The sequence below is a fragment of the Pinus tabuliformis genome, chromosome 8 (genome assembly GCF_031772625.1).
Source record: "Pinus tabuliformis cultivar Carrire ecotype Pingquan chromosome 8, CPIR1, whole genome shotgun sequence".
Lineage (NCBI taxonomy): Eukaryota > Viridiplantae > Streptophyta > Pinopsida > Pinales > Pinaceae > Pinus > Pinus tabuliformis.
Genome location: NC_142294.1, coordinates 803,861,587 through 803,885,594, shown reverse-complemented (window position 1 = coordinate 803,885,594; position 24,008 = coordinate 803,861,587).

Here is a 24,008-nt window from a genome sequence, read left to right as displayed (position 1 = left end):
TTCATAATGTTACTGGTTGATACAGTTTTGATTCAGAGGTTTTTATGATTCAGTAATTTTTTGGAGGTATATGCAGGTTTGGTTAAAGGAAGTAGTGTATACATGCAGGTTGGCCTCACTAAAGTAGTGTATACATTCTGACATATGTTTTTTGAGGTTACAATTGGTTCTGCTTGATGATGCATGGTTTTGGGTTCAACAAAATGTTCGGTGATAGTAATATGACTGTTCAGATGCCTCATTGTTGGTAGATGTATTTATTACAGTGGTGATTAATTGTGTGCTTATGTACCAGGAGTATCCAGTCTGAAAATTTAAGAAATGTGGTCCTTGGAGGAAGAGAAAAGGTCATAGCCTTATATAGGTAGGTGCCTACATACTGGTAAACATATTGGCTAGTACAAGAGCTAGGGGGTTGTAGCTCCCTTCCAATAGAAGTTAGAGAATGAGAGAAGGTTGTATCCTTCTGCATGTGGGTGTCTGCATACTGGTATGAGTCTGCACTAATACAAGATTGTAAATAAATTTTCTTTATATTAAAAGAAGACAGAGACGACTACAGCAGGTGGTTTTTCTCACGCATTGTGTTTCCACCTTAAATCTTGGTGTTCTTGTGTGTTGCTTATGTGTGATGGTTTATTTTTGTTATTACTGCACATAGCTACTGTTTAATAAAGTACTGATGCACTGATTAAATATCAACACATGATGAACTAAATGAATCATAAGTTCACTAGATATACGTTGGTTTCCTTAACAACAGTTGCGTGCACACACGAGTTCAATTCACTGAAGTAGCATATATAAATCTAATTATGAAATGAAAATTTATTGAATTAGTAATATTGATTTACCCCCTCCCCTTCTCAGTATTATTTCCAACATACATAGTGGATCATCTAATCATAATTGTAAGGGAACATAGCGGATCTATCTTAATATCACATATAGAAGAAAATATTATCAATGATGTTGCATAACTAATCCTCATAATAGTACCAAGTCATATAGGTGGAATAGTGGTACTGCATAAACTCGGGTGTCAACATATAGGATGTTGTTATGATGAACTACAACATATAAGGGTGGTTGTTAACACTGGCAGAAAACTGAAGGAGCTGACAATCAAACCAAGATGATGACACAACCCAAGGTCTTTGCCGAACACATATGGTACATTTTTACACTATGGGAATAAATGAGCTAAAGTCGACCATGTGAGATATCATTTGATTACTAGTCATTGATGTCGTTAAAATACATGAGACAACTCACTGATAATGATGACTAGAGTCAAGGTACCCTAGTACGACCTAAAAAGTGTAAATAAATGTGTTGAAGTCGAACACTTGAGAGAATCTATCAATCAATAGACATTGATGTATTCTCACTATCGATAGTGAAGGAGTCTACCACTGATGACTGCAAACCCTAAGGTACTGAAAAAAGGAATCTGCATCTTGTTCCCAGAGAAATTAGTTGGATTCGATGGGAAAATATCTACTGGAAGGGTGGCATTAAGGCATCCCGCATCAACCAGCGCGAGTGTAACCCACAGGCCAATAATTTGGAAGAACTCAGATGAAAAGAGGTGAAGTAATCATTCTGATGTATGCTTTCAGTTTACACAATATGTGGCTAGCACACGGTAGAAACCCTTTGAACCAACTAATAATGAGAGCTGACACAGAGGCGAGGAATCCAACAATAGGGTCAAATGGAAACCAAGGTATGGCATAAATCCCAATGTGTGATAATGTAAGCTGATGTCAAACACAAGGAAAACCACTCAATCAAGGACCCATGTTATTGTTCAATGTTGAGCACAAGATCACCTATCAATAATGTAAATAGGGCTAGGGTGCAGCTCTAGACCTACTCTCAGAGAATTTTGTAGGACTCGATAAGAGCAAACCATCAACAAGAAGTCAAAGGAGACCTTCTTAACCAACATGAGCGAAGGACCAAACAACTGATGTGATACTGAAGATAACTTGATAGACTAGATATGGCTTACTGAAAATGAGTCAAGAGACACTGCATAATGGTCAACATAGGTTGAATTCCCTTGAACAAAATCATGACTCAAATGTGACTCTATATCAACATAAAATAACTTTGTATAAGTTTGCAATGTAGGAAGCATTAACAAACTCTCCATATGATTGGAAGAGATAACAAACCAAAGGAGGATTGCCTCAAGAACAAGATTATGGCTCTTGTAAAGTAAAATTAAGTCCCATCCTAATGGAGGAAAGACTTGTTTTGAGTGGTTTGTTTGAGGGTGAAACAACTGACTCTTGTTGCCATTAAATACCGAAGTAAATGTCTCATTCCCACATTTTTTTGGAATATATAATTTTTTTTTTTCTTTTTCATATTTAAAGCCTAAAAAGAAATAAAATAATTCCTATAGTAAAGTGTTAAGAATGAGTGCTAGGGGAAGAGGCACTAGTTCCTCGGACTAGAACATTTCTATGCTCAATGCAAGGTGGTGAATACTAGTAAGCAACACTCAAAGTAATGTTCTTTCAACAAATAAAATGTGTCAAGTCACAGAGGCTAATGAATGCATGGTTTGAACTTGCATAAACGTCATGGTCAAATGTGGCTTATACACAAGTCCAAGTGAAGCTAGCTTAAGGCCAAAAGGGTACATGTAGTCAATATGCAATGCAGCAGTACAACTTAACACATGGGAGCCTCTAAGGTATAAGGCCAGAAAATAGCGAAGAATAATAAGAATGAGGCTTCAACACAAATTCATGGCAGTACTACAGAGGATTCCTGATCCTAAGAACAAACTTTCAACATGGGTGCTAAGTGACAATAAGGTACTATCTAGGGCACCCATGATAAGGTAGGCTCCTACCAGACAATTTATGACACTTTTAAGCAGTAAGAAGGTTTTGTGTCACATCTTGGTAGGGTCAATCCTAAGGCAAAAAAAGAAAAGGGAACTAATAAATGCACAATGCAAGTGGGAAACCTAACTTATATGCTAGTTTCAAGAACCAATACCTATTAGATTGGATCAACCATAAAAATACCCAAAGGATAAATCTTCAAAGTTTTGTAGACATATATAGGAACACTAGGCAAGAAGTTAATACATCCCACAAATAAAACTTTAAAACATGTACCTTATATATACAATATGTGCAACCTTACAGCTTATGCATAATAGTTCTTCAAGATAGACCCGTTGCGGGACTCAAGCCAGGGACTCCTTTGGTAGCTAAAACTCATGGCTTCAAAAAATTCCTCTTGTGAAAGAAACTAAATTTCCAATAAATCATGACAACTAGAAGGATAGAAGATGGAATTAAGGGGTCCCATTCCCCGATAGGAGAAATCACTCTATCAACTGTCGGGACCAAGTCCCGAGATAGAAAATAATAGTTCAAAGGATTCTTCTCAGAAGAAATTGAGCATTGTGGTAGGGCAAAGTCTACTTGAACACTTGGAACATACCAAGGTGTATTCTAAACTAAATTTGAATTAAGAGGGTGATTATCAGATGCAAGCTGATCAATAGTGACAATGCTTCCATTATGAGGAAAATACATCACTCAAAAGAGTGAAGACAACACATCATTCATAGCATAGACATAATCACGCTCAAGTAGTACGTGATTTTTAAAGGGCAGAATCACCTATGGAATTCAAAATATTGTTTTTTGATAAATGATCAAATTTGTACCCAAGGCCATACCAAAGCATCAGAACTACATGAGTGTTGAATGATTCTATAACAATGTGCCATGCATGCCAAAACTAGCAAGGAAATAATACATGCAACTCGGTACCTACAAGAAAACACCATTGTAGTTGTCAATCCCAATGTCCTCTTGTTGTTTCTTGTTTTTCCTTTGTCTTGTTGCTCCAAAACTCCAATTATGTCGCACTCCTCCGAGAGTGCTCCAAGAGTATGAGAGAGAGAGAGAGTAGAATAGAGAGATCCAAGCTAAAACTGACAAAAGTTTGAACTGAGAAAAGCCATGAATTGATCCTCAAAGTCCCTTTTATTAATGAGGCCTCTACTTTCTTCATTTTCCATTATTTTCCTTCATTTTCTTCCTCGCATGCAACCTATGACCTTTCACCTTTTCTTCTAATTTCAATTATTTTCATAAATAAAAATGCCAATAAATGTCTCATGCCTTTCCAAAGCCTTTTCCATTGCCTTTTCCAATTTCCATAGCCATTGATTAATCACAAGTGATCCCCATCACTATGTGTTTTTCCCAACATTCGGCTTGAAATATGTGTCCCAAGACATTGGTTATTATTTATCCTTTATTAACTTTATTACATGGATTTTTGACCAGGGTTGTTACAAAGACTGAAAGAATTAACATTTGTCTAGTTTTAAATATAGCTTATACTCTCTCATCAATTGTAGCATGACTGCCAAGTGTTTCTCATAATCCTCCTTGTTCTTTGAATACAACAAAATGTCATCAACAAATACCAATACAAATTTGTTCAAAAATGGACTCAATACATTGTTCATTTGACAGATGAAGGTTGCTGATGCATTAGTGATGAGCCCCAAATTTGGTAACATTTTGGGTTCATTTGGCCTAACTACCCTTGCTCAACCCTTCATTTTTCATAACTTATGCATCATTTTTTAGTATATTTATGTCATTTGTACGAATGAGGGCAGTCACTATTCCTAGGTGGCTAACACATGTTTATTTCAGGTTTTTTGACATTTAATGGAGCAAAACCACGCAGATGAGGGCTAGGAGACAGCCAAGATGGGATTGAGATTTTGTAGGAAGGTTGTCCACAGCATTGAATGACCTTCCTCGTGATCTTCACCCCCAACTCCGAGCTCCCACAGCCACCACCACCGAGCTAGAAGGCAGCCAAACGGATTTTGAGGAAGCAACAGATTACTCTTAGTTTGGTCAGCCAAACCCCACTAATTTAGGAGGCCGGCTTGGCCCTCGTAATGTATAAATGATGAGGTTGTAGCCTTCGAGGGGGACTTTTGAAACCTTGTTGCATATTCTGAACTACGAGCTGATAGCTCTGTTTTGCTCTTTTGTAAGCCATTTGTGGCATGTTATTTGACTTATGACTATTATCTTTTAATGAAAAGCAGGCAGATTTGAGTTCAGTTCTGAGTTCTTAAAGGAGCCATAGCTCTCGGGGTTGGGCCCAACCTGAGAACCTAAGGCTTCCTTCCTTTGTATTGTTACCTTTATTTCAGCATTGTATTTCTTTTCCTTTACATGCATTTGGAAACACAGTTTGCTGAGTTGAATTTCTTGGTGTGGTTAAGTAGGTTAGTTTTATGAACAGAGTTGCTTCAGTAGTTTAGATTAGAGTAAGGAGATTGGAGTTAATCAGAGTTCCAAAAAGGGTTGACTGCACACTCACTTTCACCTCTGTTTAGGGACTGGAATTGCAAACCGTGCCACCCACCAAAAACATTGTTTTACATGCTCATGCAAGCTTTGATGCAATGCTCTCGTTTGTAGCAATGTCCATGCGTTCAGATCTTGTGGAATGATTCTTTTCTTCAGTACCATGCATGATTTTCCTTAAAAATCACGTTGTTGTTCTTTGGTTTTATAAAAACAGTTAGAATAGGTTGATGAAATTTCGGTTATGTGCAAGACATGGATGATTTGTTTCATTTACACTGTGCAGTACTACTCCCTTATCCTTCTCAGCCGTGCCTAGGCCATCTATTCATCTCCCAGTTAGACCACTTGCCTCCTAACTCTTTTATTACCCACGTTATTCTACCTTTTCGGCCTTCCATTCCCTCTACCCTCCTCTAGACCAACCAACTTTGCACACCCCCTCTTCATCTCATCTCTTTGTCCATAGGGCATCACAAGCTCCCCTCCTACCTCCCTATCCATCCATACAGCCTCTTCCACTCATCCATCACCCAAAAATCCGATTGCAGAACATCCTGTAGGAATTACTGAACTTCCTGTAGAAATCCTGAACATCCTGTAGAACCCCTGCAGACTTCCTGTAGAAGCTCATAAACACGGTTGCTTGGCATCCAGACTTGGTGAACTTATCTGAAAGGATGTTAGGGATTCCTTAGACCCTCTTTGAGCCTTCCTGGCCTTTTCCAAGCATTTCCCTCCTTGATCTATCCCTGCACAGTCAAGACCCAGTTAGAAGCACACACATAATAATTCCAACAACTGGAACAAAAATACAAAAATATGTTTTCTTTAGATCAAAGTAGTCTAGACACATGCATCTCACCTTCCTAGAAGTAATGGCATCTCTTTCAGTAGTTTGCATTCCCACCTTTTGCATCAGTAGGACTAGCTGGTAGAATTAGGGTTTGCTAGGGTTTGTGATTCTTGTTGGCTTTCAGTTCCTTCCTACAGTAGGTTAATTTCCTTTGAGATAGCTTTCGTTCATCGGTTAAAAAGCTTCTTCTGAGAACTCATAGAAGTTGGCTTGAGCCCTAGCGGACTTGTGCCAGCTGACCAAGTGACAGCTGCGACAAGAGCTAGTACTTGTGCATACAGCACCGTCGCTTCCAAGTTTGTTACGAACTACCGGGTTGATAAAATTAGAGAAGGAAGCTCCAGGAGTTGTAGCATTATTGCTACAATACTGGAGCCCACCATCTTTTTGGCGTCGTTGCCGGGGAAGCATCAGAGTATTAGTAATTGTTGCTTTTCTTCTATTTTCCTACTCTCTCCTTCTGCTAAGTAGTTTATTTCATTTCCATTCTGCAGAAGTAGCATAGACATTTCCTGCTTTCATAGATTAACATTTCAATTCCGCAATTTCATTTTTGCAAGCGTAGATTAGCATTTCAATTCTGCAAGCGTAGACTAGCATTTCCATTCCTGCAATTTCATTTGAGCAAAGTAGATTAGTTCTTTCCTGCTTTCATTTCAATTCTGCATTTTTATTTCAGCAAGATAGTTAGTTGTGGATCAATTTGTTTCAGTTTTTGCAGGTACCAGAGAAAAAAACAAAAGCAATCAAAAGTCTTTCCATTTCATGCCTCGTAGGAATCGAGATAAAACAGGCAAATTCTTACCCAACACCCCCACCACATCACTGAGTCACCCTTCTCTCTTCTTTGGTGACAGTGATCCAGAAGAACCTATAGGTGAACCTCCTGAGATATACGAAGATCCTTTAGCAGAAGAAGAGTTAGAGACCATTCCATCTGAAGCTATGGCTGACAATAGGGGAGAAGATGAGAGAATAGAAGGTGCCTTCCCCATCCGAGAGACCAATGGAGACATGAAAATGAAGAACATAAGCCCTTCTGCTTTACCTCACTTCCATGGACTGACTACTGAAGATCTTGATACCTTCCTATTTGAGTTTTCTGTCCTTTGTCGAACCTATGACTATACTGAAGATGAGGAGAAGCTGAAACTCTTCCCCTCAACCCTTAAGGATGCAACATTACGCTGGTTCATGGGCTTACCTGGGAACAGTATCACCACTTGGGCTCAGATGTAGCAAGCTTTCAATACCAAATACCGGGACTACTGTAGGGCCAAGGAAACCAAGGGAGAAATCTTTCGGATGACCATGGGAAATGATGAGTCCTTAGAGGATTACGAGGAAAGGTTCCAACTTAGCTATAAACGGGCCAAGTGCACACTTGACCCTGAATCCCTCAAGTTGGTCCTGCTCCGAGGAGTCCCTGAAGACCTCTTAGATACCCTTCACATGTTAGCTGGAGGAGATATTTACCAACTACCTTATGAGGACATAAAGACTGTGTTTAGAAACCACTCTAGGGCAGCCCGGAAACGAGGTAGAGGAAACCTCCTCTCAGCTGGTATTCCTTTCTCCAAACATGAGTTTGCAAATCAATTAGAGGATCTCAAGAGTGAGGTGAGACAGACCATTGCCATGCAACTTGATACATTCAGGATCCAGCAGAAGAAAGAAGAAGCTGAGAGGGCCTTGGCTATCTTCTGCCCTAGGTGTACAAGGAAACACCCTAAGAACGAATGCCCATTACATTCGGTTGAAGTATGTTTTGTTTGTGAGGAGGACCACCCCACAAACCAATGTCCAACCTTACCTAGGTTTAAAGCCATGTATCAAGGGACAGAAGCCCCCACCGAACCTCTCTATTTTCTCAACCAAAGGAGGCCACAAGGACCTAGACCTTACCAGCAGGGGATGCAAGGGGCACCCCAAGCTTATTACAGCCCCAACCAATCTACTCCTATGCCTTCCTAGGGTCCCCCTGCTCATCCTTCCTGGTCTATGCCTCCTCCATGGTCTTACCCACCTCAGTACCATACTCAACCCACTACTCATTCGTATCACTCACATGCCCAGCCACAGCCTCAGTGGAATGCACCTCAATCGGGGTGGAGGCCCCAGTACAACACTCCTCCCGCCATTTTGCCTCCACCACCAGTTCAACCACAACCAATACCTCCCGCTCCTCCAAGGCAACCTCAAATGCCTTCTCAACCGAACCCGAACCCCAACAACAGACAGGCCCGGCAGGTATATACTGGGGAAACATCATGCCCTACCTATGTTGTGGAGATCCAGGAGATCAATCTGCGATCTGGAAAGACTCTTCTGGATCGCCAACCTCCTCCCCCAGAGGACGAGGACGATAAACAGGAAAGTGAACCAAAGGCTATTCCACCCTTTCCTAGGAGACTAACAGCCACCACACAACCCAACCCAGAGGAGGACGAGCTTCTGGGAGAACTCAAACAGCTGTGTGTGAAAATACCACTTCTCCAAGCCATCAAAGATGTACCAATATACAACAAACTGGTTAAGGAAAAGTGTTTCAGACACCCAGGCAGGCGGAAGAGAGATGCTTCAACCATCAATGTCATAGGACAACTGTCTAACCTTATGTTGGGACAAGTCATCTGCCCAAAGTATCTAGACCCTGGGAGTCCTGTAGTAGATGTCCACATCAATGGCACCATCATACCTCACACCTTGATTGATCTGGGGGCTGCCATTAATGTGATGACCAGAGATACCATGCTCAAACTCAACCTTCAGGGTTCCTTGAGGAAGACCTCAACAGTCCTACAACTAGCAGATCACTCCACCGTGACTCCCGAAGGGATTGTGGAGGATGTCTTGGTCTCTGTTGACTCTTGGGAATACCCTGCAGATTTCTTGGTTCTGCAACCAAAGGCAAAGCTCACTGGATATCCTCTTATTTTGGGAAGGCCTTGGTTAGCCACTGCAGATGCTTACATAAGCTACCGTGCAGGAAACATGACCATCAAAAATGGTCCTATGTCCAAGCAGCTAGTCCTATACCCTCCTGCCCAACCCTCATTAGAGCAGGACTTACCACTTTGGTTGGAGGAAGGAGAAGAGGATGAGGTGTACTCAGCACCTTTGTGCACCCTAGACACCACTAGGGGAGATCCCCCAACCGAGGATGATTTGATTGAGACCTTGATCCGGAATCCACCTCCCAATGCACTATCCTTAGAGGAATTGGTGGAGGATGCCCAAGCCAGCACCTTAGTGGACCTTTGTGCGACCAACCCTGTCACTCCCAGAGTCAAAAATGTGGAGTTCAGCCCTAAGAGAACGTTAAAGATCAGCTCCTCCCTATCTCCTTCCCAGGAAAAGGAGTTGTGTAGTCTGTTGGCCAGTCATCTAGATGCTTTTGCTTGGAGCTATAAGGAGATGAAAGGAGTCCATCCTTCGGTCTGTACCCATCACATCTACATCAAAGAGGATTGTACACCGGTTAGGCAACCCCAGAGGAGAATGAATCCAGCCCTTAAGGACATCGTCAAGGAAGAATTGAAAAAACTGTTGGATGCCGGATTCATTTACCCCATCTCGGATAGCGAATGGGTATCCCCTCTGGTGTTGGTTCCCAAGAAAAATGGGAAGTGGAGAATCTATGTGGACTACCGAGAACTGAACAAAGCTACCAAGAAAGACCATTTTCCTCTACCTTTCATAGATCAAGTGTTGGATGGACTGGCAGGAAAGAAGTTTTTCTCTTTCCTAGATGGGTTTAGCGGGTACAACCACGTCCAAATCAGCCCGAAAGACCAAGATAAGACCACCTTCACCTGTCCTTGGGGTACCTTTTCCTACCGAGTTCTTCCGTTTGGACTATGCAATGCTCCTGCTACCTTCCAGAGAGCCATCTTGAGCATCTTTTCTGAGTTGGTCCATGATGCGGTGGAAATCTATATGGATGACTTCACTCCTTATGGGTCCAACTTCCAGGAAGCATTGTCCAATTTGGGAAAAGTCCTAACCAAATGCATTGAGATGAACCTGTCCCTTAGTCCTGAAAAATGTGAATTCTTGATGACTGAAGGGACCGTGCTAGGCCATACCATTTCTTGCCAAGGGTTACAGGTGGATCCTAACAAAATTGCTCTCATCAAGAAGGTTCCACCTCCGCAAAAGGTAAGGGATGTTCGGAGTTTCTTAGGATTAGCAAGGTATTACAGGAGATTCATTAAAGACTTCAGCAAGCTAGCCTCGCCATTGTTTGGCCTCTTGGCAAAAGATGTGGAGTTTAAATGGACTGACGATTGTCAGAGGGCTCTGAATGAATTGAAGGACAAGTTGGTGTCTGCCCCAATCTTGAGAGGTCCAAACTGGGCCCTACCTTTCCACATCCACACTGATGCCTCGAACAAATCCATAGGGGCAGCCTTAGGACAAGTTGAACAAAAACTTCCATATGCCATTTACTTTGTTAGCAAAAACTTATCCAAAGCAGAACTGAACTACACTGTAACTGAGAAAAAATTCTTGGCCGTGGTCCATGCACTGAACAAGTTCCGACATTATATCACTGGCTATCAAACCTTTGTACATACTGATCATGCTGTAATTAGATATTTAATGAATGAACAAGATGTGAATGCTCGTATTATTAGATGGTTACTTTTGTTGCAGCAGTTTGATTTGACTATCATTGACAAACCAGGTAAAGAAAATGTTGTTGTTGACTTTTTATCTAGATTGGATTTATCTGCAGATGAGGATGGAACGGTGGATGACCAGATGCCCGATGAACATCTGTTTGCTATTTCGGTACTCTCTCCATGGTTTGTTGATATAGAAAACTACCTTGTTTCAGCACAGTTCCCTCCGCACCTATCCTCAAGAGAGAAGAGCAGAATCGTCAGAAAAAGTGCCTCATTCACTTGGATCGGGGGCAACCTGTTCAAGCTTGGCCCTGATCAGATCTTAAGGCGTTGTGTAAGGGAAGAGGAAGTCTTTGATATCCTCCTCACCTGTCATGGTGGGCCTTGTGGAGGACACTTTGCAGCAAAGAGGACTGCCTTCAAAATCCTGCAGGCAGGCTACTATTGGCCCACACTTCATCAAGATGTTAGAAGGTATATCAGCCAATGTGACCGATGCCAAAGGATGGGGAAACCGACTCAAAGGGATGAGATGCCTCTCCAACCTCAAGTGACTCTTGAGCCATTTGAGAAGTGGGGTATGGATTTTGTGGGTCCAATCAACCCTCCTTCGAGGCAAAGTTCTTACATCATTGTGTGCACAGACTACCTGACAAAGTGGGTAGAAACTAAGGCAATCAAAGCAGCGACAGAAGAAAAGGTGGCTGAGTTCTTAAGAGAAAACATCTTCTACAAATTTGGCTACCCAAGAGAGCTAGTCACCGATCAAGGAAGCCAGTTCACATCCAACTTAATCGAAGACCTACTAGCTCATCACAAAATCAAGCATAGGACTTCCACCCCCTATCATCCTCAAGCAAATGGGCAAGTGGAAGTCACCAATAGAGCATTGGAAGGGATTTTGACTAAGGTGGTGAGCAGCAGTAGGAAAGATTGGGCAGATCGCCTGGTTGAGGCCACATGGGCTTATAACACCACTTGGAAGACCACAACCGACTTCACACCTTATGAGCTGGTCTATGGGAAGAGAGCTTTGCTGTCAATTGAATTTGAATACAACTCTTTGAGGATGGCAGCTCAACTGGACCTAGATCTCAGCCATGCCCAACAAGAAAGGTTATTGCAGCTGAATGGATTGGACGAGCACCGAATGCAGGCCCTTCTTCACTCAGAAGTGGTTCAACTTTAGAGAAAGGTGTGGCATGACCAACACCTCAATGACAAGCAATTTCATCCAGGAGATTGGGCGCTGTTGTATGATTCCAGGCATAAAGATTTCAAGGGGAAGCTGAGAACCAGATGGCTGGGACCATATGCAGTGGAAAAATGTCATGACAATGGATCTTTTCTTATTCGGACCATTGATGAGGAGGCTATCCCCATGCTTGTCAATGGGCATCGACTAAAGATCTACAGGAAACCTCTCTCAAGACAAGAATTCATCAAAACTGTGGAGAAATCAGTGCTGGTCATAGAGAAGGGTTCTGCCTCTGTTTTGGGCATACCCTAAAGATCTTAAAAAATAAATAAATAAAGATCCTTGGGTGAAAACCTCTCTGAGGCTCCCAAGGCAGATGGTAGGGGTGAAAACCTCATTGAGGCGCCCCTGTTGTCTTTCAAAAAAAAAAAAGGTTTGAAAAAGACCCTTGAGTGAAAACCTCTCTGAGGCGCTTAAGGCAGATGGCAAGGGTGAAAACCTCATTGAGGCGCCCTTGCTGTCTTTCAAAAAAAAAAAAAAAACACAAAAAAACCAAGGACAGCAAGTTCACAATGTGGCAATGCATGCAGGTTGCAGGTATTTTATGAAGGAAGAAGAGGTCCCTCAACTCAAAGCCAAGGGTACTTATGACACTGCCAGGCGACCTCACCAGCACCTCCTCCGAAAACACTCATCTTCTCCAAGGTATGGGCACGATTTCATCACAGCTTAGTCTTCTACAGGAAGCTACAGACTTTCTACAGGAAGTTCTGTATTTCTACAGGAAACTTCCTGTAGAAGTTTTGGACGACCCAGAACTAATTGTGTGGGGAGATCTAACGACCAAGGTTCGACATGGAGGCATGAAAGCTACTATTTTCTCCATCACACACTGTTGTCACCTCCTTCTACCACCCCAGTTGACATGCAATGAAAGTACCTGCACAATCAAGACAGATCATTGAATTATCAAGAGGAAGCGATTCTTAAATGAAAAAGACGCCGAGATGCCATGCAATACTCATCACAGCTATCCAAGGGCCCTGCGAGCATGATCATGATGCCACTGTCTTCACCGTTCAGCATGCACCCGAGGAGGAAAAACTGCTACAAGACATCCTACAGGAATCCCGTAGCAATTCAGCCAACTAGAGTGTACACCATTCAATCGCCTGCAACATGCAATAATAAAGTGGGCACATGTAGCCGAGTCACAAGCTTCATCATTAGCAGCCTGTGAAGAGGAACCTCCGGGCCTGTGCAAATAGCAGCAGCAAGCAAATCTAGTCATCGTCGTCCTGAAGCCTGGAAAATCATGTCGCGGCCGCACAGGTAAGTGCCTCGCCCTTTCTTTCGTCGAATTACATGAATACTACTTTGAAATGTTTGCAAGTATGAAATGAACGGGTTGAGCAGTCGTATGGCCATTCAACTGGCCACGTCGACCAGTCAGATGGTCTAGTCGGATGTGTAGAATGGTGGTCGTGGCAAAAAGAACGGGTAGTGGACACGTGAGAACCGTCCAGTCGGGGAGAAGCGTGTTTTAACAGAAATGGCGGCAGCAGATCTGCGGAGAATGATGCAACAGTCAGGGAACTTGCAGTGGAATGAGTAGATGACGTCGTCCAACGGTCCGGCAGGGACAGCTCACCCCTGCGCCACGGATTCCGCCGGATTCAAATCTATCGGCTAGATTGCCACCCCACGCATTTATCATCAACCGTTTCGAAGTCGAGTGAGCATCCGAATTCCTCTGAAGCTCGACACTCCAAGTCTTTGGCCTGTTCGAACGTCTGATAGCAGCACAGAAGGCGCAGAACCACTGCAGTGCTCTCCAGAACCCGTGCGCTGCTTCTACAGGAAAGCTCCGCTACAGGAAGCTCACTGCCACGAGGAAAATTGGTCTCTTCACGTCAAAGGTGGCGAATTAAAAAGGTAAGCCTGAACCTGTGCCCCCATGCAATTGGTTTCGAGGGTGGCGGAGTCGACGTTCTACAGTCTGATCATAAAAATTACAAGTGTTGTCCTCCATTTGCATGAATTGTCATCGAAGTGTATGTAAGGTTTTCTACAAGAGGTGATTTTTAAGGCTCATCTTTAGATAGTCTTCGTGAATTGTGTGCATGGCAGAGGCGTAATTCTACGCTCTGTCCCAAAAGGCTAATCTTTGAATACGCATCCGCCACCTCCAGCTAACGTAGCAGGTCTTCACCATGCCGGGTGGGTTCATCAGAAAGGAACCGACCGACTCAAAGAAATTAAGAGAGAACCCTGAGGTGGTAGAGTTGTTCACTCGCGCGCAATGGATGTCGTTCTGTGACAAATTACAAGGATATGATGATGAGGTGGCAGAGGAGTTCTTGCGAGCTCTGAAGCCAAAATCAAAAACATTGGCCACCGTCAATTTCAGGGGTTTGAGTCTCAGACTCACCCCACAATTCATCAGCCGAGTTACTGAGCTCCCAATGGGGGTACCATGGGACAAAGAAGAGAGGAAATTAGGCCAGAAGGCTAAGAAGGAATTCTTTCCACCAGAGGAGAAATTCTCAGAAGATAAGAACGGGGTTCGCAGAACCAGCTTACTGCCACTTTGGAGCGAAGTCAGCCTCCAAATTATGAAATACATCACATGCGAAGGTCGGTTTAGCATTGTGTATGGGTACCATTTTCGGCTACTCACAGAATTAAGGCATCAGATGGACCTACCTGCAGAGAACAAACTAAGTATTCCCTACTTTCTACTGCAGTCTATGACTGAATGTGCCACCAAGTTGAGAGAAGGCACACCAGACCAGGTAGCTCATCACGGGCTCATTAAGCTCCTCGTGGAGGATGCACTCCACACATACAAAGTCCCTCTCTCGTGGGAAGCCTTCCGAAATTTGACTAAGGATGGCGATATAAAAATGTTGACCGAAGAGCTTGGTTCCTCCAGCAGCGAGGAGAAGGAGTCAGTACCCGCAGAGAAGAAAGAAAAAGGCCAGAGACCCACGGCCAAAGCACCGAAGAAAGAGCAAAAGGAGAAACAAGAGAAAAAGGGTGCCAAAGAGAAGGATGACACACCCATGTTGACGGCCAGAGAGAAAAGATTACAAAGTAGGGTGGACAAGACTGAGCAGGTCCATGTCAGCAAAGGCACCTCGACAGCAGCCTCGACCAAGTCAAAAAGCAAAACACCCTCAGCAAAGCAAACTAAAGTGGTGCCACCTGTTTCTACAGAAAAACCAAAACCAGCTTCTACAGGAAGCCAGAAATCAGCTGAAAAAGGGCCTTCTACAGGAAGCCCTGAGAAAGGAAAACCCAAGGAAAAGAAAGTCAACATTCTTGCAAGGGAGGCAGCAGCCATGCTGGCCACCCTCAGTACACCTCCTAAGCCAAATGAAAAGAGAAAGAGGGAGGCCCCTCTATATTTTAAAGCTAGGAGAAGTGTGAGAATAAAAACGGGCAAGCCACAGCCTCCATCCAGCAGCCCAATCACTATAGAGGATGCCCCTACTTCACCCAGGGAGAGGTCCCCCTCAAAGATATCAGTCACCTATGAGAGGGGGAGCCCGAAAACAACTACTTGGAAAGAAAGGTTGGACCAGTTGGCCTCAAAAGCCCGACTACAGGATGCTGAGGCTGCTCTACAGGAAACCTTAGCCCGGCTTAAGGAAACAGAGAGGTTGGAAGGAGAAGCACCCTCATCACCACCGAGGGAGGATGAAGTAGAGCCACCAAGAGAGGAAGAGAAAGAGCATATTCCGGAGCCTAGCCCTCAGCCAAGTCTGAGCTCATATTATAACTTCTTAGAAGCTAGCAAAATTATACCACAGAAATTCACTGTGCCATTGTTCTTTGCATTGGAGGAAGAGAGAGTACGAACCCACACGTGGATGAAAATAGCCAAATCAAAAGGTGTGGCAGACATAGGCCCCTTGGAGAAGCAACTCAAGGAGGCAAGAAAGGAATTAGCTATGGCTAAACACGTGGCAAATTGACAGCGGGTGTTCCTACAGGAAGAAAACGAAAAACTTAGACTGCAGCTACAGGAGCTGAGGAAAGGAACAGGCACATCCTCAGGGGACATCACAGCAGAACAGCAAGGCAGAGAGGAACTGCAAGTCAGTCTTGGGAAGCCAACCATGCATCTACAGGAAGGGGAGTTGCAAGCACAAATTGAGGTACAAGCTCTCAAACAGCAGCTGCAGCAGAAAGAGGCACAATTGGCCTGCATGGCCAGTTGGGCCATGGATGCTATACAATGCAGACAGCCGGCCAAATCCTATGGCCTGTACCTGAGAGACCAATGGCTACAATTTCAAATCAATACCTTGGCGCAAAGGGGTATCTCTCAGCTCCAAGACCCGCAGCAGTTCACTGAATTATGCAATACCAGTTCATCAGAGGATAAGGCCAAACTATCGGAGTTCTACCTCCATAATTTGGCCCTTCCTAATGTGACTTCATGGGATCCCAACACAGTCTTAGGGGATATGCAGTTAATGGCATTTGCCTCATGGTTGAACCATGAAGACAAAAGAGCAGCAGAAGCCAAAGCGGTCATGAACCAAGAGCTGAATGAGCCATTACTAATTAGAGCAGAACCAGGGGATCCAACTGCATTAATATCAGCACACTAACACTTATCCACCGACCCTCAAGCTTCATTGAAATATATGGATCAGCAGGCCCAGGCCATAGCGCATTTCGAGGATATGGAGTGTTATGAAACCAGCACAAGAAAAGATAGAAAAGATAGATCAACGCCTTAGAATTCAGCCTCTTCGAGGGGGCAACCTCCTTTACATTACATAAATGAACAATTCTTGGATGATACAAATGACAAAACCTCCTTTCTATATATAGGAGTCTAAGGAGTCACAATATAATCCAGCCGACCTAACAATAATAATATAAAGCCACAAAAATAACAATAGAGGGATTCTATGGGCACAGAAATAACAATATGGGGGTAATAGGGGCACAACAATATAAATAAGGGGTATAACTACAATAGTAATGGGGTAATCACTAGTATTATAGGGACCCAACATGCCCCTCTCCTTCAAAAAAGTGTTGTCCTCAACGCTTGAGTAGTTCTGGATACTTCTGCATAAAATTCTCATCCTCCCATGTGGAATCTTCAGCGGATAAGTTCTTCCACTTGATAAGATACTCTGAAATTGATCGATTTCGTAGCTGTCGAGTTCTTGTTTCTGTGACTGCTTCCGGTTCCAATATAATTTTTCCTTCCTCGTCAAGTTCTGGCAATATTGTTTGAATTGGGAGCTTGTCACCTATAACCTTCTTTAAACATGAAACATGGAAAACTGGGTGCAATCGAGAAGCTGCAGGAAGCTCCAATTTGTATGCCATAGTACCAATCTTTTGCAACACCTTGTACGGACCATAATACTTTGGTGATAATTTATTATCCTTCTTAGCTTGCTTTAGGGACATTTGCTTATATGGTTGTAGCCGTAGGAATACCCAATCACCTACATCAAAACTTCTTTCACTGCGATGTTGATCTGCCTGTTGTTTCATTCTATTTTGTGCCAACACGAGGTTATCCTTTAAGAGTTGGAGGACTTGTTGTTGATGTTCGATGTGATGTTCCACTGCCTGAACCTTAGAATTTTCTCTTAAATATGATGTGATGGATGGTGGTTGATACCCATAAAGTGCCATAAATGGGGTCATTTTTGTTGCTGTATGGAAGGAAGTGTTATACCACCATTCAGCCAGAGGCAACCATTTGACCCATTGTGTCTGTTTATCAGATACAAAGCAACGAAGATATCCTTCCAAACATTTGTTTACTATCTCAGTTTGCCCATCAGATTGAGGATGATAAGATGAGCTATGAGCTAACTGAGTACCAAGACAAGAAAATAATTCTGTCCAAAAATTTCCAGTGAAAATGGGATCTCTGTCACTTACAATAATCTTTGGGTTTCCATGTAGCTTTTGAACTGTTTCCATAAATGCAGTAGAAACTGTACTGGCTTTAAATGGATGTGATAATGCACAAAAGTGTGCATACTTGGTAAGTCTGTCAACTACCACCATGATGACACTCTTTCCCTCAGACTTGGGTAAACCTGTGATAAAATCCATTGAAACCTCCTCCCAACGTTGGCTTGGAATGGATAAAGGTTGTAATAGACCCGGTGTCTTAATTGTTTCAACTTTATTTTGCTGGCAAACCAAACATTCCGCCACAAACTTTTGAATATCTGATTTAAGGCCATCCCAAAAAAATTCCTTCTTAACCCTGTGGTAAGTTTTTAAAAATCCTGAGTGCCCTCCTAAGGGAGAAGTGTGCAATTCCATAAGAATCTTTTGTTTTAGCTGGGAATTCTTACAGAGGTATAAGCGATCTTTGTACCATAACGAATCATTTTGCCAGCTAAATGTATCAGAAGTACTGGAATCTTGTTGTAGCTTTCGAATAAGTGCCCACACTTCTTCGTCATTCTTCCATTCCTCCCTTGCTTCGTTTATCCAATCTGGTTGGATAATAGAAATGGCACACAACAATGCTTCCACATCCTCATCCTTTCTTGAGAGTGCATCTGCCACCACATTTTGCTTCCCTTTTTTGTAGATGATTTCAAAGTCATAACCCAACATCTTTGTGACCCACTTTTGTTGCTCTTCAGAGGATAATCTTTGTTCTAAAAAGTATTTAAGGCTATCATGATCCGTTTTTACCTTGAAGTGTCTTCCCATTAGGTAGGGTCGCCATTTCTTAAGTGCATGGAGTATTGCCAACATTTCCTTCTCATAAATAGCTTTGCTTAAAAACTTTCCCTTGATTGGACGACTTTCAAAAGCAATGGGTCTTTCATCTTGCATTAGAACAGCACCAATTCCATTTCCTGAAGCATCACATTCCACAATAAAGGTTTTTGTGAAGTCCGGTGTAGCTAAGACCGGTGCTTGGCACATTGCCTCTTTAAGATGTTCAAAGGCCTTTGTTGCTTCCGGAGTCCATGAAAATGAATCTTTCTTCAATAATGTTGTTAGAGGTGCTGCTATTCTCCCATAATTCTTAACAAACTTGCGATAATACCCTGTCAACCCAAGAAATCCTCGCAGATGCTTTATGGATGTGGGGATTTTCCATTCCTTAATGGCTTTAATTTTGCTAGGGTCTACCTTAACTCCTTCATGAGATACAATATGACCCAAATATTCCACCTCCTGGACTCCAAAGAAACATTTGGATCTTTTTGCATATAATTGTTTCTCCTCCAATAGTTGTAGCACCCTGTCAACATGTTCAACATGATCCTTCCAAGACTTGCTGTAGATTAGTATATCATCAAAAAATACTAACACAAATTTTCTAAGGAATGGTTTGAAAATTGAATTCATCAAACCTTGAAATGTTGAAGGTGCATTGGTAAGGCCAAAAGGCATGACCAAAAATTCATAATGACCCTCATGAGTTCTAAATGCCGTTTTCGGAATGTCTTCAATCTTCATTCTGATTTGATGATATCCCGAACGAAGATCCAACTTGGTGAAGTAAATTGATCCATGCAATTCATCCAGTAATTCATCAATGACAGGAATGGGGAACTTATCTTTAATAGTGAGCTTGTTGAGCTCCCTATAATCTGGACACATGCGCCATGATCCATCCTTCTTGTGCACCAATACTACTGGAGCTGAGAAAGAACTTTGACTCGGTTGAATTATACCAGCCTCTAGCATTTCTGCAACCATACGTTCAATTTCACTTTTTTGGACATAGGGATATCTGTACGGCCTGATGTTTGGAGGAACACTTCCTGGAATCAGATGAATAGCATGATCATGATCACGCATAGGTGGGAGACCTTTGGGAGTCTCAAATACCTTGGAATGATTGTCCAAGACTTTTTGGAGATCTGGAGAAATAGATGATTCCAATGTGGAAACATCTAGCGAACATAATTGTGCAATTACACCTCTTTGCTCCTTTTTTAGAAGCTTTGTCATACCATTAGAGCTGATTATCTTTCCTGGTTTCCCTGCAATACCCCTTAATTCAACTTCCTTTCCTTCCGAAGAAAATTTGATGAAAAGTTCTTGAAAATTAAAAGCTATTGTACCCAAGGATTGTAGCCATTGGACTCCTAGTACAACATCAGCACCTCCCATTGGAATGGAAAGCATTGGGCTAGTCAATACATATTCTCCCATGGATAGCTTGATATTATGGCACTTTCCAGAGCAATTTATTGTTCCTCCATTTGCAATCATCACTTGACACTCTGGTGCTGGATATAGGAAGCAATTCAATTCTTTTGCTACCCTACAATGAATAAAATTGTGGGTGCTTCCTGAATCAATCAACACTATTACCTTTTTCTTCTTGATTTGTCCTTCTATCTTGATGGTTTGAGGAGTGGTAATTCCCGCCAATGCATTACAAGATATGGTCGGATTTATTTGTTCTTCATCTAGGCTTTGTTCCTGGAATATATCCTCTTCTTTTGACCTTTCTTGCTCCTTTTCTTCTTCCTCTTCACAATCTATGTAGAATAATTTCTTCTCAGCACACTTATGACCTTTTGTGTATTTGCTATCACAATTGTAACAAAGCCCTTTTGCTCTTTTTTCTTCCAATTGTTGTGGTGTCAACCTTGTAGGTTGTGGAAGACTATGGGCAACAACACTTCCGTCTTTATAGTTGTGAATGGTATGCTTCCTAGTTGCCATAATTTTGCTTTCCATTTTTCTTGCTAACCTGAATGCCTTCTCTAATGAATCAGGTTCCCAAAGGCAACATCATGTTGGATATTATCCTTTAAAGACCCTATGAACACATCAATCCTATGCTCCTCTGGAATATCTTTTACCCTTATGTTCAATTTTTGGAACTCCTCAATGTGCTCCATTATTGAACCCTTTTGTTTGAGACTTATCAATTGGCTAAAAAAAGTGTTGCTTTTTGTATCCTCATAATGTGCTATCAATTCTTCCGTAAAAATTGCCCAAGTGATAAATTGTTTACGAGAACAAAGCCATTGATACCATACAAACTGATTTGGTTCCAAATATAAAGTTGCCATACGTACCTTTTGTGTGTTTTGCACATTATTGAGATCGAAGAATTGCTCCATCTGTAATATCCATGTGGCGGGATCCTTGCCATCAAACTTCCTCATATCGATTTTTGGAACATGGTGAGTCTTCGATCCAACATTAGAGTCTATGGAATCATGATTAACATTTCTTTTGTTCTCATCATGAGTTTCCTTTACTACCTTTTCACCATTAGTGACCCTTTCTTGTAGCAAGTTCTTCAATTCTTCCATGTTTGTCTTCAAATATATCTTCAAATTTACCATCGAATCCTCCATCTTAGCTTCCATGCCCTTTATCTTAGATTCCACGCCATTTATCTTAGATTCCACACCACTTATCTTAGCTTCTGTTAGCTTTTGTGAGCGTGACATTTGTTGCACTTGTTCTTGTAATTTTGATATATCATGTAGCATTTCTTCCTCTTCTTCATGAGTCATGCTAGAGCTTTCAGGTTCCTTACTAGGTGTTTGCATTTTCTTTCCTCGGGGCATCAGTTACCGATAATAATGCTTTACTATGCCCTTTGAATTCCGTTAAACCAAGCTTACATAAAAAATTAAAAAAAAAAACTACACACCTTTTTTCACTTTATAGAAGCCTGATATTGAATCTGATGTATCTCTGTAATTTCGGATCATCCAATTCTGAAATTTCTACCTGTAGTAGCCTTCTGTGTCCTCTTTCCAATGCCACAAGTCTGAGCCAAATTGGATTCTCCAAGGAAGAGTTATGTGAAATCTCCCACAGTGACTTGCTTTTAGACTGGTTCAGTAGAGCGAACTTGTACGATGTGCCACGAGTCACTGTTTCAACCTTTGAATCTGAAACACACATACAAAAAACTACAGTCCGTCCTCTTTCTGTACCTTTTTACGAAATTTCAATCCGATCCTCAGAGAGAGAGTTATGACGATTTTCCCCAGGTCACCTGTTTTGAATGTAATTCAGGAGTCTGCAAAAAGGCCAACTTCCTCAGATCATATCTCCGAAAATATTGCGCGAAAAGCTCTGAAATTCGGACCCAGGGTTCAGCGCCAATTCCTCTCAAATGGGTTTTTTTTGCGACTTCTGAAACGTCACAGAAAAAAAGTTATAGCGAAAATGCCACGATGACCTGTTTGGAGCAGCGAAACCCTAGAATCCAAAGCTCTGATACCAAATGTTATGAAACCAGCTCAAGAAAAGATAGAAAAGATTGATCAACGCCTTAGAATTCAGCCTCTTCGAGGGGGAAACCTCTTTTACATTACATAAATGAACAATTCTTGGATGATACAAATGACAAAACCTCCTTTCTATATATAGGAGTCTAAGGAGTCACAATATAATCCAGCCGACCTAACAATAATAATATAAAGCCACAAAAATAACAATAGAGGGATTCTATGGGCACAGAAATAAAAATATGGGGGTAATAGGGGCACAACAATATAAATAAGGGGTATAACTACAATAGTAATGGGGTAATCACTAGTATTATAGGGACCCAACATGGAGAGACTGCTAGGGGACAACTGTGTTCAAGCTTGCACCCGCCGATGGAATACATTGGCCCACAGTCTAAAAATCAGAGAATATCATACGCCAACTCGAATGAGGGAAGCTCTAGTACGGGTGCCCATTTATAAGAAATCCATGCAAAACCTCCAGGTCAGCTGGATTGGCCTCAAGCTAAGCCCACCTCTACTGTTAGGATTGATGGAAGGCAGCACAGAGAAAGATGAGCATGAACAGTGGGAAGAGGTGGAAAGAAAGGCTGGGTTCCATTTCAGTAAGGAGGACACTACTGCAGAAGCTTGGGATGTGAGGGTGGCAGTAAAGGCAATGAAGGATGAGGAGCTGGATTAGTTGCTCAAGGATGAGCAATCATTTTAGCTGGGGGGTGATGATGAGCCCCAAATTTGGTAACATTTTGGGCTCATTTGGCCTAACTACCCTTGCTCAACCCTTCATTTTTCATAACTTATGCGTCATTTTTTAGTAGATTTATGTCATTTGTACGAATGAGGGCAGTCACTATTCCTAGGTGGCTAACACATGTTTATTTCAGGTTTTTTGACATTTAATGGAGCAAAACCACGCAGATGAGGGCTAGGAGACAGCCAAGATGGGATTGAGATTTTGTAGGAAGGTTGTCCACAGCATTGAATGACCTTCCTCGTGATCTTCACCCCCAACTCCAAGCTCCCACAGCCACTACCACCGAGCTAGAAGGCAACCAAACGGATTTTGAGGAAGAAGCAGATTACTCTTAGTTTGGTCAGCCAAACCCCACTAATTTAGGAGGCCAGCTTGGCCCTCGCAATGTATAAATGATGAGGCTATAGCCTTCGAGGGGGACTTTTGAAACCTTGTTGCATATTCTGAACTACGAGCTGATAGCTCTGTTTTGCTCTTTTGTAAGCCATTTGTGGCATGTTATTTGACTTATGACTATTATCTTTTAATGAAAAGCAGGCAGATTTGAGTTCATTTCTGAGTTCTTAAAGGAGCCATAGCTCTCGGGGTTGGGCCCAACCTGAGAGCCTAAGGCTTCCTTCCTTTGTATTGTTACCTTTCTTTCAGCCTTGTATTTCTTTTCCTTTACATGCATTTGGAAACACAGTTTGCTGAGTTGAATTTCTTGGTGTGGTTAAGTAGGTTAGTTTTATGAACAGAGTTACTTCAGTAGTTTAGATTAGAGTAAGGAGATTGGAGTTAATCAGAGTTCCAAAAAGGGTTGACTGCACACTCACTTTCACCTCTGTTTAGGGACTGGAATTGCAGACCGTGCCACCCACCAAAAACACTGTTTTACATGCTCATGCAAGCTTTGATGCAATGCTCTCGTTTGTAGCAATGTCCATGCGTTCAGATCTTGTGGAATGATTCTTTGC